This window comes from Cygnus olor, chromosome 17, assembly GCF_009769625.2.
Source record: "Cygnus olor isolate bCygOlo1 chromosome 17, bCygOlo1.pri.v2, whole genome shotgun sequence".
Classification (NCBI taxonomy): Eukaryota; Metazoa; Chordata; class Aves; order Anseriformes; family Anatidae; genus Cygnus; species Cygnus olor.
The window spans coordinates 1972836-1991198 of record NC_049185.1 but is presented as its reverse complement, the minus strand read 5'-3'; the positions used below and the strand labels follow the sequence as shown (position 1 = coordinate 1991198).

Here is an 18363-nt window from a genome sequence, read left to right as displayed (position 1 = left end):
TATAGTTGTTTTCAGGCGCCGATTTCGGCAATCTGGCAGATTTCCTAAGCCTTTGTACAGATCCACTACGGAAACACAAAACACACGAGCAAAGCAGTGGGGGGAAAAACCCCTGGCAGGGGCCAAATGGTCCCTGAGGGACCGTTTTCGAGGTCCCCTCCCCAGCAGCAGGCAGGGTGGCGAGGATTGAGCCCAGACCCCGTGCATAAGATGGCCTCTCCAGTCCTGGCTGGTGGAGGGAATGCACACAACTCAAGGGGCGTGGGGACTCGTTGCTCTCCTCTGCTCACGGGGAAGTGTAGCACTTCCCCCCGTGCAGACGTCTCGTTGGAGAAACGTCCTCCCCACACCTTGCCTGCGCACGAAGAGGCTCTGTGCCGGGAGTTTGTTTGCAAACACAGGCACGTTTCAGAGCCAGAGTACACGACTGAGTTTGGGGCGTCTTTAGGAAAAGATTCTAGGTGATACGAGCTAGAAGGAAATAGAGGAAGAAATTGCTGATGAAAAAAAAAAAACTCTTTAAGATAAGATTTCCCCATCTGAGACCTTTAACCAAAAAGGCACAGCCAACAAGAGATGCAGGCAGAAATCTGGCAGGGTGCTGTTTTGTTGCCCCCCACCCCCCCAAAACCTCCCTGTTGCTCTCCATCTGCATAGGTCCCATTCTACCACCTTCCTGAGCCGCCAGCATTTGGGGCTGCAGAAAAAGACGCAGCAAAGGGAAGCACACGAGCATTTACAGCAGCCGAGACCCCGGCCCCCGCAAATACCCCCCGCGATCTCCCCCCGTCAGACAGCCTCTGCACCCACCAGAAGGAAGGAGACGCTTCCCCTCCAGCTCGGTGAGAGGCGGAGCGGCTCCTCGGGGACTCGGCAGATAATTGTCAAGTTGCCTGCCAGAATTTCCTCCTGACAGCCAGAACTTGAAAGCGTTGGAAGAAAATGTCTGCACCTGGGCTGCGGAGTCAGCGCGCCCGGGGGGGGGGGGGGGTGCGGAGCAGAGGCAGAGGAAGCGATGCCCGTTTGCACCCACCCCAGCACCAGGGGGTCCAGATGTGCATGCACGGGGGTCTCTTGCCCTCTTTTTCCCCTCGACAAAATCTTCCCACCACCCCAACCCTTACGTGCAACCCGTGCCAAGAGGCAGACCCCAAGCAGGGCAAGCAGGGCTCGTCTCTGTCGCTCCCTGCACCAGGGACTCATGTCCCAGGGGACCCTCGAGTCCTAGGTGGGCAGAGCCAGGGGGCAAGGTGCAGGCTGACACCCCACCCCCCCCCAAGGACAGGAGTCAGCCGTGAACACTGTGTCCCGGGGCTTCACTGGGTGCTGCGGCCCCTTTGGGTGCCCCTTCCCCACCGGGACCGATCAGGATCTGGCCCCCTGCCCACCCCAGTGCCCTGGGGACCAAGGGGACACAGTGGGGCGGTGGGAACAGCACTGCTCAGGTTGGTGTCGGGTTTTTTTGGGGGGTTCTCCTGCAGTGTCCCCCCCCACTCAGTAGCTGGGGGGGCCAAGCGAGTGCTCGTTTCAGCACCCGGGACAGCTCCGGCACCGCCCGCGGCTGGCGGGGGGGACAAGACGCAGCCCCTGCCTGGCCCCCCTGGGACCCGCATCCCCCCCCGCAACACCAACTCCCCCCGGTAACCTGACCCCCACCGCTCCCCCTTCATCTCAGGATACCGGACAAATCGCACCCGTCCCATGCCTGCCCTTATCTCCCTTCTCGCCCCCCCGCCCCCCAAAATTGTCCCCAGCCAAATTGCCCCCTCCCCCCCCGCCCTACCCGCTTCCCCCCGCCTTCCCTCCCCCGGGAAGGGAACCCCCCCTACAAACACTACAAACAGCCCCCCCCCCCCCCCCCCCCCCCCGCCCAGCAAACCGCCAGCCCGTGCCAGCGGCCCCCCCGGCCCCATACAAACTTGCTGCAAAGAGTCGCGGGGGAGGGAGCTGGCTCAGCGCCCCCCCACAGCCCGGGGGAGGCACACGGAAGGGAGCCCCCGGCGGGGGGGTGGGCACACATCGCTCTGCCCCCCTGGGGAGAAAAAAGCGGCTTTGGCCGGGCACATCCCACGCGTGTGTCCCCCCCCGCGATGGCTGATAGCCCCCGGGGGGGGGGGTTGGGGGGGCACCCCCTGCTTCCCCCCTCCCCTTCCCCTCAGAAAAAAAAGGCACAGCGGAGCGGCCCCGGTGCCCCGCCGGAAAGTTTCCCGGAGAAGCGGAGCGGGGCTGGGGGCTGCCCGGCCGTCCCCCCCCCCGCACCTACCTGGCGGCGGAGAGGAGCCGGCCCCGGCCCTGCCCGGAGCATCCCGGAGCGGCGCTGGGCTCGGCTGGGCTGCGGGGGGGGGGGGGAGCCAGCCCTCGCTGCGCCCCTTTATCCCGGCAGCACCGAAACGAATCCGCTTTGACGTCCAACCAGGGTTTTTATGGGTGTGGAGTGAGCCGGTGCAGCCCTCATTAGGAGACACTCTGCTCTCCAAATCATACATCTTTTATATAACCTCATTTCCAGCCTGGCTTGTCTCCCCCCGCTCCCTCCCCTCGGTGAAGAGGCCCCCCTCTAAGCCCCCCCCACTTCTTGCCTCCCCCGCTAATTAAAAAGCCGAGAGACCCCCCCCGGCCCCCACTTGTTGCCAGAAAGCTGCGTTCGCATCCTGCGGGCCCTCCGCAGCCTGCCTGGGGCAGTGGGAGCTCAGCCCCGAGCCCCCAGCAGCCCCCTCCGTGCCCCTGGAGAGCCACAGCCTCCCCCCGCCCCCCCCGATCCTGCACCCTACTGATCAAAGGAGCTGCAGAAAAGGCCCCTCTTTCCCTGAAAGCAAGTGTCCCCCCCCATGCCAGCTTGTCCCTGCACCTCTGCGCCCAGGGCAGGTGGCACCAGCCCCACTGGGGTCCCCCCCATTGTCCCCAGCTTGGAGCCTGGGCACACTGCAGCTGAGGGCTGGGGCAGCCCCTGAGCCTCTGCTGTCGTGGGGGTGCACAGGGGGGACTCCCCCTCGCCCCGGCTCCCCTCCTGACTCTGTACCTGCCCCTTCTAAGGCCCAGTGCAGACCCAGGCTTGACATCAGTCTTCAGGCTTTGCAATTGTGCTCATTCCCATGGCAACAACAAACACCGAATTATAGATATATAATATTATATAAACCCCACCGGGCTCGCGGGCAGGAGCAGGAGGCTCACCTGCTCGCAGCCTCCCCCCCCCCAGACCCCAGAGGCTGCTCCCCCGGGAGCACGGCTGCGCATTTCCAGCCTGGCCCCAGCTCGCTGCCACAGCTGCCCCAGGAGCCAGCCACCAGCCCCGCTGCCTCTCGGGGGGCTCCCAGGTGAACCGCAGCACATCGCAGGGGGCAGCTCGATTGTAAAAATTCACCCAGGGGAGAAGGGAGCAGCAGCCCCTTTCCTCCCCTGGGGACTCCTTGTGGAGGTGGAGAAGGGGAGAGGGCAGCAGGATGGGGGCTGTGCCCCCTGCTCCTTGCGCTACACATCTATCAAGCTGTAACGCACTGTCTGGGGCTAATGAAAACATAATTATGCCTGTTTAGATGCAGGAGGACTAATTTAATAGCAAGCTACCAAACAATGCCTGCTCTGCTCCATCGGGCAGGGAAGCCTGCCCCGCGGAGGGATGAGCGGCATGGGTAGGGTGCACACAGATGAAGAAAAGCTTCACGACCTGGTCCCAGGCTGAAAATTGTCACCTTCAGCCCAGACTGAGAGAAGCCCAAGGGATTCTCCTTTTGAGGCTCATATTATTGAGCCTGGTGCTAGAGATGCTCAGGGAAACTGGACGGGGCCGTGCCACGCAGCTGCCCGCAGACACACTCTGGAGCTGCTCCGTGGCAGGACCCCAGAACCTCTCCACCAGTCCCAAACCCTGAGGCTCACGGCTGCTTTTAGGGCTGGAGGAAGGAGCTGAGGAGCTGCACTCATCCATGGGCCACCGCCTCGCTAGGGCATGGCGGCACGTGCTTCTCCTACATAAAACTTAATGGAACAATGCTCACTTCTGTATCAGCTGGGGCTTTGCAGGAGCCCGTGAAGCCAGGGGCACAGCACAGTGTCAGAAGCTGCTGGCCTGTGCGTGTCCCACCATCCCCCTGAGACCAAGATGAACCCCAGGCAGCCTTTTCTTCTAATTAGGAGGTTCACAAACAGCCCACGACCCAGGGCTTGACCTGGGGATGTAGAAGGTTTCTCGCCACCTTCTCCATCCCCTCTGCACCGAGGGAGCCCGTTCCTGACCCCTGGCTTGCCAACAAATATTTGCACCTCCCTTCCTCCAGCAAAGAGCACTCGTACACAGGATTTCTCCTTAGGGAGCATGTTCCTGTAATTCTGCCTCATCCTGCCTGGGGAGCCCAGAGTCACGGAGAAGACATCCATGCTTGGGAGAAGTGCCCCCACACCTCATCTGTGGAAGTCGCATCTGTTTGCAGCCAGGACCAAGCACTGGCGGTGCCACCGAGTGAGTTACCCCCAGAAGCAGCTCGGGAGGGGGGCGCAGCCCCTGCCCTGCCCCTTGCCCAGCTCCCCCTCTGTCTGAAATCAGCTCAGTGCTGTTTGCCTCCAGCCATATGCTCCCGGTGCTTATAGAAGCCAAATATAAACCAAGCAGCTCGTGCTCCCTCAAGTTTCCTTCCCACCCCCCCCCCGCTCTGGGCTCGCCTCCCCTCCGCTCGCCCTCACCCACCTCTACTGGGAGCTGTGGGCTTGGGGGGGTGCCAAAAATGCTGCTCCTGGCTCTCGGAGGTGCTGGGGAGCCGGCAGGGATCACGCACACACACACAGCAGCCCCGGCAGCCGCCGCGCTGGAGTTATTCGGCTGCTATTTCTATGCCACCCGAAACGTGTTCGAGGGATTACGGCGGCGGGAATAAAGAACGGGCTAAACATATTTATACCGAAGCTTAAGGAGCCGATGTAACGGCACGCACACACACACACACACACACCAGCTGAGAGGGGGGTCTGGCACCGAGGCTGCAGCGATTTGGGACAAATCCCAGGATTGTCTGTCTGTGTGTGCTCCAGTTTAGAGCGAGTGTGGATGCTGGCGCTTGCCTATGGGTGGCAGTGAGCCTTCACGGTTGCTGCCCTCCCCGAGCAGAGCGGCTCCGGAGGGCCTGGGAAGTCCCCCAGCTGGGCAAGCTGCAGGACACGTTTTGGGGAAAAAGCTGGGGAAACCCACCCGAGAGCCAAACTCATGCCTTCAGCCTCCCTGCACCGTGGGCTGTGTCATTAAACGTGCTGCTGGAAAGTCTTCCAGAGCGCATCTCACCGCCTCCGACGGTATAAAGTGGGTTATAAAGGGTGATCTCTTTCTCACACATACGCGTGGGCACGCACACACACACAAAATCTAATAAAAAGATATTAGTCGAAGAGTATTTGGCTTCTGGCATTAAACTCAAGCTTCATACAGACACCAAAGAAATGAAATTATGGGAGCTCACAAACAAGAAATTCCAGAGGGATGAATTAATGTTTCATCACTATTACAGGGCACAGAAGTACCTGTCTGTCTTCCCTTGCATTTCTTTCTCTTGTACTTCAAAATGTGAGGCTCCTGCCTTTCAGAGCCACAGCATCACGTCTCCCACAGCACCATCCCCACCTTCCCATCAAAACCGGGATTGTTTTCATCGTCACTTTAAGGACGCGCTGGAGGTCTGACAAACGCACCAAAGCTCAAGGACGCCTTGTAAATCCAGGGTCTAATTTGAACAGATGAAAAACCTGCTTTGAGCCCTCCCTTCGCATGCTGGAACCGGCTCGAGTTACTTCTGGGTTATTCAGATGCAAACACTGTTTTTAAACACAAGTGTCTGAGGCATCCGCGAGCAGCTGGAAGTTTGGGGGCAGATGCTCAGCAGCGGCAGAGCTACACGACTCCACCGAAATCAGCAGAATTGAGATCATTAAAGCTAGAGAAAAGCAGCCAGCCCTCAGTGTTTTATACCCTCCGAGTCCCTGTCTCAAGCCCCTTCCCTTCTAGGAGGAGGAGTCCCCAGACGCTGCCTTTTCCCTTTCAGACCAGCTCTCAGGGTGACCCCAAACTGGAAAATCACTGTGTCAACCCTTAACAATATATTTAGAGCGTTATTTCTATTAAGCCACACGTGGCAGAGGGCTGTAGGTTAAAGGCTCTTTCTAAAAGCCCCAAATCCCTAATCTCAAGCTAAAAGTTATCACCAGGGACCTCGGGGTGGGTAGTGACAAACACAGGAAAGGGCCTTGTGTCAGCCAGCGCCCTGGGTAAATAGGCGAGGGGCGGGGAGCGGAGGGGCTGAAGCAGGCTGACAAGCCTGATAAGCCAAATCTGCAAAGCATTCACAGCAAAAAGAACACAAAGCGAAACCCAAAAGTGGAGAAACAGCTGCTGTCGAGTCCTTAATTTCCAAAAAAGACCCCGCTAGCAGAAAGAGAGCAGCAAGGAAAAATGGCAGAAATATTCTGCTACCCACCAGCAAAGCCCCTGGTGGGATGTGGAGATGGGTGGAGAGGGAGCCTGCAGCATCCCTGCTCCCCCACAACTCCACTGGAATAAAGCAGAGAATTTCAGGCCTCCCACGAGGAAGGATGCGGCCCCTCCATCCCACTCACCCCTAAAAGCAGGGCAGCCCCACTGCAAAGACCAAGGGAAAGGTAATAATGTGGAAGGTTGGTCCCAGCCCTCAAATTACAGCTCCAGCAAATGCATGTCGGTGTGTACACCTGGACATGCACGTCGGTCACGCACCTCTGAATCAGCATCCTCCAGCCCCAGCCAAGCAGCGCCCAAGGATCTGCCCCAGCCCAAACGCATGAGTCAAAAGCTCCCCAAAAAGGGAGAAAAACAACAACTGGGGACACAGAGCTGGGCCTTTTTCCTTTTTTTTTTTTTCCTTTCTCCCCACAAACAAAAGAAAGACGGCGCTCAGCCTTCCCACCAACTGGTGAGAAGTTTGCAGAGGCAATGCCAGGAATTCAGATTTATTCCTGGAATGACTTTAATGGGATATTGAAAGGCTGCTGTAATTTAGAGGTATTAAGTAGCTTCTCCCAGTTAAACCAAGAGAAAGTTAAACACTGCTTGCTGGAGAGGAGCTGGCTGCGCTAAAAAACAGCACAATTGCAACACTTCACCTCCACTGTAGACAATTTGTTCCCCTTGCCACCAAATCACTCCTCAAGAGCAAGAAAAGGAGGAAACAGAGCCTCCTGAACCCAGCCGAGGCCAGATCCTGCCAGCCCTCCCACACCCCGCGTCGCTTCGAGCCAGCGAGTCCAATGCAGGATTTAACGTGCTGGGCCCCTAGCTCATGGCTTTTGGGAGTTTTTAAAGGAATTTACAGCTTTTTGGCTAACCCAGCCTGGTGATTCACCTACCTGCAAGCCATCCAGGTCCTGCTGCACAAGGCTCCCTGGGGCCGGATCCTGGCTCAGCTCAGCACCTCTGTCTGCAGGCTCCCCAGGCCAACCCCACTAATTAGAGGGAAGCAGCTCTGCGGTGTCACCTGCTTCGTTAGCACAGGTGTCACCAGCTCCAACGAGGTGCGGGACCCTCCCTGGGGCTGAGATGTTCCCTGATTTTCCCTCTCCCCATGGATTTCAGCCCAAATGTCAGCCCCTGCCATGCCCCCCTCGCTGGGGCTGTGCAGCAGGGATAAGGTCATGGTCCCATTGTGGTCACGCTGCCAGCAAAAGCCCTTTGGCAGCAGAAATTGGGTTGTGGCTGTGACTCCTCTAGATATACGTCCCCTGCCACATGTCCCACCTCAGCTTTGTGCCAGGGCAGCTCAGCCTGCTGCACACTCCCCAGCCCAACCCACATTTTCTGCCCTGCAGAGACCACTATGGGATAATTTTGGGCGCAGAGGTGCTCAGAAGACACCAGGAGCGCTGGCATCCTACAAACATTCAGGTGTTTATTTTATTTTTAGCAGCATCACCTTCCCCTCCTCGTGTGAGTTTTTTTGCAGCAAGAGCACAGCCGATGGGCTGGGAACGGGCTCCGGGTTCGGAGCCAGAGGCACTCACCCACACAGCCTGAGGGGGAGCTTTGAGGCCAAAACTACTGCAAACAGGAAAAACAGCCTAAGGACCAGAGAGGCCACCTTGGTCCAAGAAGCACTACCCTATGGAAAGCCAGAAAACTGGCCCCCATCTCCCCAGCCCCTCTTTTACAGACAGGGAAACTGAGGCATGCGAAGGGACAGGGGTCAGCTGAAAAACCTGTATCACTCCCGATTTAAAAAGTGGAGAAAAAGCATCAAAGATCCTTTCTTTTCCCTCACCTGCCTGCTGGGTGAGGGACAGGGCTCGGGGCTTTCCCCACAAGGCTGGAGGAACACCATGCCTCCCAAGCAGGGGGCGGCTGGAAAGCGCTCGCCCCAAGACACCGGCCGCAGCTGGAGCAGCCCAGCCCAGCACTTGGCAGAGCAAAAGCTTCTGTTTGCCATTTAGCAATAAATCAGCATCAGACACTCCAAAAGAAAGACCAGAAAGAAGGGAAAAAAAAAACAAAGTAAGGTCACGATAGCAAAAGAAGTGTTGCAAAACACCCCGTGGCAGCAGGGGGATCACTGCCTGCTCTGCACGGGCAGCTCCCAGCCCCAAAACGCTCACCAGCAGACCCTACCCCGCAGCACTGAAGCAACAAGCCATCCCTGCCCCATGCAGGGTCCTCTCCCAGCAGGGAAAATGAGGGCAATTTGCGAAGTTTGGGGACACCTCCAATTTGGCAGCTTCCCAGGCAGGGTGTCCAGAGGCGGCATGGGGCAGGTGGCCCCGGTGCATTCCTCCCCGGACCTGGGCACTGCAGACATCCCCCAGAGACCCTGCAGGGAAGAGCAGGAGCCCACTTGCTTCCCCCCTTGTAGCTGTAAGGCAGAACAAAACCCACTTTGGATGCTTTTTTGCACAATTCAGCTTTCTCACAAAGAAATCACTGTTTTTTCCTGGGGAATGTTTTCTCCTCGCTAGCTCCGCAGCCTGCTTCCCCTTCCCTCTCCAGCTTCCTGCCGGCTCATAAAGCAGCCTCTCTCACTGTTTCTGAATTTTGGAGAGACATCACAACCTCGAATGTGTTTTTCTTGCTCCTGGGGTCCTATCAACCCCCTGCAGAGGAGCACGGGGCAACCTATGGCCCTTGCTGCTGCACTCACGGGGCACAGAAGTGAGCTGCAATAAACAGCCACATCTGAGAGCTCTTCGCTTCCTTGATACAATTGAGATTGACAGGGCTTTGGACAGGCTTCCCCCTCCCCATGTTTTTTTTTTCTCTCTCTCTCTTTTTTTTTTAAATTTTTTTTCAGCCTTTTATTCCCAGTGGCCAAGAACATTTAGTCTGGCCGGGAAAAGGAAATCACATTAGAGAATTACGGCTCATTTAGCAGGTCCCACTGGAAGCCCTGCAATAACCACTGCCTTCCTAACAGGATTAGCCAGCGTCTGAACCTCCCGATCGCACTGCAGTCGTCTCCACTCCCAGCATCTCAAGGACCCCAGAAAACACCAAGCGACCACAGAAACCCCAAGTAGAAGTGGACCTGAAGAAGGAAAGAGGGAAGAGAAGATGGAGGGGGCCGAGTCCTGCCTGCCTGCAGCCACAGACCCCACTTTGCCTTGATGACTTGGCCTCTCCCAGCCTTAGCGCTCTACACTTAGTGGTGTGAGTCGGATCCCGTGGAGGATCCAGGGGTATCAGCCTCAGAAACACATCAGGGCACATTCTGCTACAGTCTTAAGTATTACTGGGCTGGACCCAAACATTTCACTTCACACCAGCAGCAGTTTCTGATGCATGAAGGTTACCACCTGAGACGTTCGTGTACGGTGGTTGAGGGTCCCCTGGCATCAGTCTTGGAGGCTACAGGAACACAGGTTTTGGGTTGGCATCACACTTACCATGTTTACTGGGATCAGCTCTCTGTCTTTAAGAGGGTAGGAGGGTTTAGGAAAAAGTGATTCAGAGGAGAAGATCAAGAAAAAAGCCAAATTACAAGGTGCCACCGGAACAGCCAAGATCAGGTTTTGCCTTCGGTGGTGCTGAAACTCCATCGCTTCTCCCATCCCTTCCCCACTCAGTATGAGGAAGAGGCAGTGAAAGGGCAATAAATCAGGCACAGCACCATGTATGAAAGCACACCTCTGTGATTTCATGGGGGCTGAACATCTGCCTGTCGCTGCAAAGCATCTCCCAGAGCTTCATCACCACGCCGGCTGGCATACGGGAGAAAAGCGAGCGCAGTCCCAGCAGCTCAGGGCACAAAACACGGCAGGAGCACTGCGAAATGCAGCCCACAGCAACTGGCAAAGACACCACAAATCATCCCAGTGGCATCCCTCCACGGGGCTCCACCACGTCCTGCTGCACCTCGCAAGGAAGGGTGCAAAGTCTGGGAAGGATTTGCTCGGAAGAGCTTTTGGGGATGCAACAAACCCTTGCCTTCCACCAGCATCTTGCTTTGCTTCAGCCAAAGCAATTCACTGAGACCGTGCTCTCACCAGTTCCTTACTCCATCACACTATGTGCAGCTTGTGGCATCGCAGAGCTCCTGCTGAGCACCACACACCGCTACCCACGGGTATCCAGGAACCCAGGACCCCAGCCTGGTCCCGCCGTGGTCCCTCCCCAGCCAGGGGTGGGAGGCTGGGAGGTGTGGGAGCCCCCCCAGCCCCACCACAAGGAGCCCAGAGCATTATCTCCCCACTTGGATGCTCCAAGGGAGCTGGGGTGGCTGAGAAACCTCATTACTGCTGCAGATAAAAAAGGCCAGGCTGGGCGGTTCTTATTTTAACAGAGCACCACATCGCCGTCCCCATGGCTTCCACGCTGTTCCAGCTCCTCCACGGGATGCTTCCATCATTAGCAAGACTTTTGTCTGCAGGTGGAGGGACCTTCGCAGGGCTGCTAACGAAGCTGCGTGGGCAGGGTTAATTGCCAGGGGTCAGAGCCATGAGCCCAGCGAAGGATGCTCCGGGGAAGGATTGGGGAACTCGGGGGCTTTGCATTAACCCCGAGGACAAGGTGAAGGGTGAGGAGGAGGGAGGGGTGGTGCGGGGCCCAGAGCAGGGAGCTTTGCTCACACACACAGGGTGTAATTCAGTCTGCAGGGTCTCAGCCAAGCCAAAAATCGAGCAAGAGGCTGAAAGGGCAGCAGTGCTAGTGTGGCTAATGAGCATGCATGAGCTGTGAGCATCCCTGCTGGCGAGAGTACCGGGAGGGGGTTGCGAAGACCGGAGTTGGCCTCCCACCAACCTCAAGTCACTGAGAGCAGGAGGATGCTCCCAGGGGGGTGAGAGCTGATCTCCCTCCTCTCGGTGCCCCCAGCCTGGTCATCTGTCTGTCTGTCTGTCCCACAGAGGATGGGCTGCAACTGCCTGTGCTGTGCCATCATGCCATGGCAAGGATGCTCTTGCTTGCCCAGTGCAGAAGTCACTGTTATCCCCACCACTTTGTGCTTTGGGAGTTTTTTTTCCCCTCATGTGGCTGCAGACTGAGCCGGAGCGGTGCTTTGCCCTCCTCTGGGTCTTCTGCAGGGACCCCTGAGCACTTTCACCCTTCCCAGCATTGCTCCCATTAGCGCTGTATGGGACAGAAATGCTGCTTGGCAAGCTGGGAATGCACAAATCTGACCTTCTAGCACAACCATGTACAGCATCCAAGAGCATCAGCCATGGCAGAGGAGGCGACATGGGGCTTGTCCCAGGACATCTGGCTGGCAGCGAGTCCTGGAGATGCAATTAGAGGAACCCAGCAGGAAGGAATAAATATTCCTTTGCATTTATCCCTATGCCATAACAGCTGCTTCTGACACAGAAGTGACCTTTCCAGCTTTATTTTTTTTTCACAATACAATGTGGAGATGGGTTAAAGGCCAAGAAACCATCCATAAGGGAAGTGCTACAAACCACCAGGGCTTTGTTTGCCTGCAGGAGGCGGAGGAGCGATGTGCCCTTGTGTGCATCCTGCCTGTGCCATGGTTCTGAGGAAGCCCTAGGGTTTGGTTTTGATCAAAGAGGGACCAGCTATGTGGAACAAGCCTTCTTGGCCACTGGATCCATCAGCCACCACTTTAGGAAGCTATTGCCAGCCTTGGTCTGTGACTATGGGCAACACATATCGCTGCCGAGCGCCTCGGTTTCCGTGTCTTTTAGGTGTAGTGGTCCTCCACGATGGGTTGACCAAGGCACTACTCAAGACGGGAGCCACCAGTGGCCCCTTCTCCTTTCACACCTCAAGAGTTTGGGTTCCTTTTCCCCAAGCTGAAGGCAGCGCTGGCTCCTCACAAGTCCCATTTGCAGAACAGCCGTGGAGAAGGGACAAGCCTTCAGTCCTGGACCTGCTTCACAGGCACAAAGCGGTGACTACTTTTCCCATGTCCTCTCGTGCACATTCTTGTATTTTAGAGAAGCCAGCGGGTCCACGTGATGCCTGAGACCAGGACAAGAAGGAGCTCCAAGGCATCCCTGCTTTCCCCTACCCCTTAGGTCCAGCCCATACATCTCCCACCACCCGAAGCAGACACACAGCTGCCCCCCACCCTCCTTCCCATCCTCTCTCGCCTCCTGTTTGTTTGTTTGTTTTGCTATCCAAGCGTTTACCAGGAGCAGCAGGGTCTGGCAGCCCGAACTTCCCTGGGGAAGAAGTTCTGGCATCCAGCATCCAAGTGGAAAGTTGCTCTGAGCCTGTCTCATCTCACTTTTGACATATCACCGCTGTCCATTTCCCTTCCCAAGGAAATCTGATTTGTTCCAAAGTTTATAGTTTCAGTGACCTAATCCCAGCATAGTTGTTCCTGTTTCCCTTTAATTTACTGCCTCAGCTTGTATTAATTGATGTATTGCAGAGGGCATGAGCCAAGCTAATTGTTTTAGAAAAAGAAAAAAAAAGAAGAAAGAAAGGGAGATGTGAGGTCCCTTGGCGGATTATTGAGGTATTTGAGTGGGGAAGCAGCAGCCACCAGCAAACAGCAATAGCTCCAAACAGAAGCAGCTCCAGGAGAGGTGGGGGCTCTCCAGATGGCATCATGCAGACAGAAATACCTGCCCTGGGGTGACCCGGGGGAGCCAGGAGAGGTGGGGGCTGTGACGTTTGCCCTTCCTTGCTGGGCTGCCTTTGCCCCCAGTGCTGCTTCTGTCTGATTTGGGAGATGAGGGCAGTTTCCAGAGGACAGGATAAACGCAGATGATGATGGGTGACACCCAGAGCAGGGAGGATCTAGGGAAGCACAAGCTGCTTGCCTTGCCTGCGAAGGTGATGGAGCAAATCCTCCTGGCAGCTGTTTCCACCCACGATGGACAAGAGCGGTTGGGAACTGCCAGCAGGGATTTATCAGGTGTAACTCACGGCCAGCAGACCTGATCGCCTTCAGGGTAAGAGAACAGGCTCCATGGACAGGGGAAGAGCTGTGCCAGTTGTATAACTTCCCTTGGGCAAGGCTTTTGATTGTCTCCCATAATATTCTTGTGGTCAAACTGGTGAAATAAAGATTGGATAAGTAAATTAACTGAGGACAAAGTGCAATCTCAGCACGTTTTCAGCTGACATCAGAAGGCAGGGCTGGAGAAATCCCCACGGAGCTCAGGGAGCCAAAAGGCAAAGCCCCTGTCCGGCCGCTGGGAGAGGAGACCCCAGTAACTGGGCAGGCTTGGCCCAAAAGACTGGAGAGCAGCTTTGGAGAAAAGACCCTGGAGGCCCTGGTGGACCAGAGGATGAACCATGGTTTAGCTTGGCCAAAGTCTACGGCTTCCTGGGCTGTACGAGCAAAAGCAAAGGCAAAAGGGACAATTCCCCTCTATTTAACACTTGCAAGAGCAAATAGTGTCCAGACGCAGCCACACAGGAGCTCATCCAGAGGAGACCACCGAGCTCCCAAGCTGTGGAGCTGGGCTTCTCCTGCCCAAAGATGAGCAGGGAAAGAGGAGCCCCCACGGGGATGCGAGGACAAGCTGGAACATGGAAAATTTGGGCTCACTCTAGGCAAAAAGAGGCTGCTTGCACAGCTTAGTTTCATTTTTGGAGACCTCACACTCAGCTTTGCTGGCTGGTTTTGGGCAGAAGGGGAGGAGAGGCATCACCTCCAGCTGACCAGACCACACAGCATCTCTGGGACCCGACGTGTGAGCAGCAAAGCTCCGTTCCCACACGTCCCCGGTCCCTCTGAAACCCAGCACCACCCTGTTAAAGTTTTCCAGAAAACAAACTTGCTCCTTGTTGTTTTCCAAACTGAAAGCCTTCCCCCCTGCCCTTCACATAAATCAGCACGGGCTCTTTCAGCACAGCTCTCACTGAGAGGTTGATTTATTCGGGAGCAACACAGGGAGTTTCCAGATTAACACTAATTGCTCTCCCAAATTACTTAATAGTTTAAATTGCAGCCCTCTCTTTGGAAATCATCTCAGACAGTTCAATAAAAAAAAAACTATCATCGGAGAGACAACTGCAAATTGATAAAGTCTTTGAGACCGGGCTAATATCATTGCTGTCTGGCAAATTTATTCATCTGAAACAAGACGAGAAGGATAAACACTCTCGCTCGGCAAGGAGGACACCGCCTGCTACCGAGCTGCTCAATTTTCTCTTCCAGAGACACTCTTATTGCTCCAAGAGGGCCACAACACGGCTAAAACAACTCAGCCGGCTGCAGCGCCTGTGAACGAGCAGCACCAGAGAAAAAAAAATAAAGAGAAATGCAATAATGATAATAGGGCGAGCGCTCGTGCTTGTGGCAGCAGGAGCTCGACCTTCGCGGGTGCTCCTGGCCGGGGCCATGGGAGATAGCGGCCGCAGAGCTCCCGTGGGGCTGAAATTGTCACCCAGGAGGGGAGGGGAAAACTTGTTTCATTTTGGCCGCTTCCCAATTTCCCAGCCCCTCCGGGGGCAGGAGGTGCGATGTCACTCACACGGGAGGCCAAGGGAGGGAGGGGAGGGAGAGCAGCGAAGCCGGGGGCCCAGCATCCTCCTGCTGCGGGCAGGGGGGGCACCAGGGCAGACCAAACGCACCCAGCCCAGAGGCTTGAAACAGCCCTAAGATTAACCCAAAGGGGCAAAGATCCATGGGCATGGGTGCAGAGGGAGTCCTGGGGTTGTGGGGCGATGCTAACCTGGGCAGACACCTCCGGGATCATTGGGCACTGCAATACTCCGTGGTGTGCCTGTGCTGATGGTGCAGACCATGAAAGCTCGTGCCTGGCACCTCGGTGGTGACCAGGCTTGGCCGTGCCACCGGGGATGGTCCTATTCACCCTGCTGCCACCCAACCAAGCCCTATTTGCCTGCAGTATGCACCCGGCGAACAGCATCACACCAAAATCCACAGCAAGGTGCTCTGCAGTGGGTCAGAGAGGGGACCTGACTGTACAAAGAAACCCGCTTCGGAAAACCCCAGGCAGAAAACTCCCCCCCAGCTCCGTCCCCGGCTCGGCAGCGAGGGGGTTACGGGCGGCTGCTGCCCAGCGCCATGCCGGGAGCGGCGGGGGCTTGAGAGCCAGCCCGGCCGATGGCTGCCATCTGCTCCTGGCACCTCGGGCCACCGCCGGAGCCCAGAAGCATGGCAAAAAACAAAACCCCAGCCGGCAGGCTCGGGGCGGGACGAGGTCTGCTCCAGCCAAGCCATCAAAAAGCCCTTTGGGGTATTTAAAAGGCTGCGAAATGCCACCTACATCGGTCCCCATCGTCCCCCACCCAGGGCTGGTGGGGGGTCCCCCCTTGCTTCTGTGCTCAAAGCTGCCCTGGTGGCATCGTTTCTCTGCACCACAGCGGCAGAAACACCAATCCCGAGGGATCTCCCCGGGATCACCCTCCTGAGGATGCACGGAAGCTCACGGGGCTGCCATGCTAACGGGCACCAGCCCCGGGGGGCTGCAGCTTTGTTGCCCCCCCCCCCCAGCAATGCACGGATCCATTCCCATTCCTCGCCTGCTCCGGGAAGGCGTCCAAGGGAGCCGGCTCCAAGAGGCAGCCAATTAAAGCAAGAAACGGGAAAAACGCAAGCGCCGCCGGGTGCCCTCCGAGCCACCGGCCAGCAAGTGCCGGGGGAAAGTGGCCAAATTCCCTGCCCCACGGCCTGACCCCCCCGGGGCTCATGGAGGCAAAACCCTGCAGAAAAAAAAAGAAAAAGTCTCATTCATCATTCAGCCTCTGTTTGTTTTCTGCGCTCCGCTAAGCTCAAACAAGCAAAACAGATTAGCTGGTCTCATTTGTTTCCTACTTAATTACACCTCTTCGGCGCTGATGTAATATTTCAAGATTTGGGTTGCTAAGGATGAAAATCCACCTTCCCCCTCCCACACCCACCTTGGCTTTTCATTCCCATAATGAAAAAGCCCAGATGGGTTTGTGGTTTTTTTTCTTTTTTTTTTTTTTTCCCCCAAAAAAGTCTAATTATTGAGGAATTCAAAAACTCTGAATTCAGAAGCTGCCAAAGAGCGCTCAGGTTGTCAGAAACAGATGGACTTCAGCTCCAGCTTTTCATCACGTTATCCAACACCACCCCCAAATAAAATGGAAGGGAGGGGTAAGAGCCCTGCATCTGCGGCCGCACACGGCCCCGGATAACTTCAGCTGTCCCCCCCCTCCCCCCCCCCCCCCAAGAATTGCTTCGCCATCAATAGGACTTCCCAGGAAGCCGGTGCAGCTGCGTGCAGGCGCAGTTGCAGGATGAGCTCGGGGAAGGAGCAACCGCCTCTCCACGAGCTGGAAATGCCTCCTGCTGAGCTTCGCTCTCCGCACGAGGCCCCCGCCGCCGTGCCTTTGTGCTGCTCGGCTTCTCCAACCCCAGCTCGTGCTCACGAGTCAGCACAGAGCCAGCTTGGGATGGGCATTGAAAGCTAAAGGTCCAAAAAAAAGAGCAGCAGCCACCCCGGAGGGAGCAGAGGGACCCACAGCCCAGTGAGCGGGCGTGCTGCTATGTCCTGCGCCGGCCAAAGCGATGCTGATGGCAGCCCCCTGTGCCAACAGCAAGCTTTCATGCAAGTGTGGAAAAAGCCACGCACCCAGAGGGTCGGAGATGAGGAGCAACCACAGCACGACTCCTGGGCTAAGGGATCACAGGGGACAGGGGGCTTGGGATATCCAACCGCAGCCACCCCATAGCCCTGGCATCGCCACCTCTGCGTGTCCCCTGGAAACCTCCCAGCTCAGTCACAGCTCGGATATCTGTCCCCGTCCCCCCCTTCCCAGCCACGCAGGGACAACGGGGACACCCCATGGACAGGCTCGCGACACCGACACGGCCACCCCACCCTTACTTGTGCGCCGGCGTCGTGCCCCCACACGCGGGGCTCCATCGCGGGGAGGATGAGCGAACAAAAGCCACGCACCAGCTCCACGGCTCCGGCTGCATCCTGGGGCCGTCCGGATGGGGACAGAAAGCTCCCGGCGGCTCCGTGAACCGCGCTTGCTTGCAGAAGAGCCGCGGGAGGGCTGGCTGAGCCGTGCCGAGCCGGCTGCGCAGCCACAGCCAGCTTTCCCACGGTGGCATTCACCCTTGCCGGGGCCCGGCCACGTCCCCTCCCCGTGCCCAGCTCCACACAGCCCTCCCAGGGACCCCAATCTGCCCAACAGCCCCTCAGGGTCCCCGGGGGTGGGAGCAGGGGGCATCGCCCCTGGTTTTGGGTAAAGCAAGCACCCGCGGGGTGTTGCAGCCCTGAGGGGTCCCAGTGGTGGAGGCGCTGGTTATTCAGTAACTTTAACCTCCGCAGGTGCAGGCTGCTGTGCTCCTTCCCAAATCCCACAAGCTGCATTTTTCCAGCTCATTTCCAAGGCATTTGGCGGTTTCAGGTCTCGCCCAGGTGCATTTCAGAGGAGGAAGGGTGAAGGTGAGAAAGCGTTGGGTTTGGGTTCAAAACACCTGACTAAAGAGGAAAAAGAGGACAAAGCCCAGCAGGCGGTGCCGGGCCCATGGCACCAGCTGGGTGCTGTGTGGGGCGCTGGGACCTTCCCCACTGCAAAACCCTTTCCCCAAAGCCAAACAAGCCCCACTCCCAGCAAAAAGCCTGTTTCCACACCACAGTGAGCAAGGCTCTCGTTTTGCCCAAGGAATTTTACCCGCAAGGAAGCAGCTTTTGGTTTTTATCTTTCCCTTTCTTTTTAATCTTTTTGGTTTTAATCTTTCCCTGAAGAGCATTCAAGGAGCCCTCTTGTCCTCGGTGGTGGGGTTTCATCTGAAGGCCACCCCCAGCTCCATGAGGAGATAACGGCCCTTTGCAGGCACCTCAGAGGGCTTTGCACTGATTTTTCTCCTTGCCGTGGCTTCAGCCCCTGCAAAGCCTGAGAATTAGGATGTGGCCCAGGGCTCCACATTAATTACAGTGGGGCTCCGAGATCAGATCATCACCAGGATCCCTGCTGTCTCCTGTCACCTCCCATCGAGGCATGCACCT

General features: G+C 56.9%; 1 protein-coding gene across 9 annotated transcripts in view; it reads right to left on the bottom strand.

Annotated features, from left to right (window-relative positions):
• Nucleotides 1–17418, bottom strand: part of NOS1 (nitric oxide synthase 1) — a 67639-nt gene extending 50221 nt beyond the window's left edge. For 4 of the 9 annotated variants that reach the window (XM_040577238.1, XM_040577245.1, XM_040577246.1 and 1 more), the window contains exon 1: nucleotides 2264–2428. The gene's annotated coding sequence lies outside the window, so the exon portion shown is untranslated. Of the gene's footprint in view, nucleotides 1–2263; nucleotides 2429–4684; nucleotides 4867–6733; nucleotides 6798–7362; nucleotides 7425–17229 lie in introns of those variants that run through there. The other 5 variants (XM_040577243.1, XM_040577239.1, XM_040577240.1 and 2 more) reach the window with 5 other exon arrangements.
• Between the last annotated feature and the right edge of the window lie 945 nt (nucleotides 17419–18363).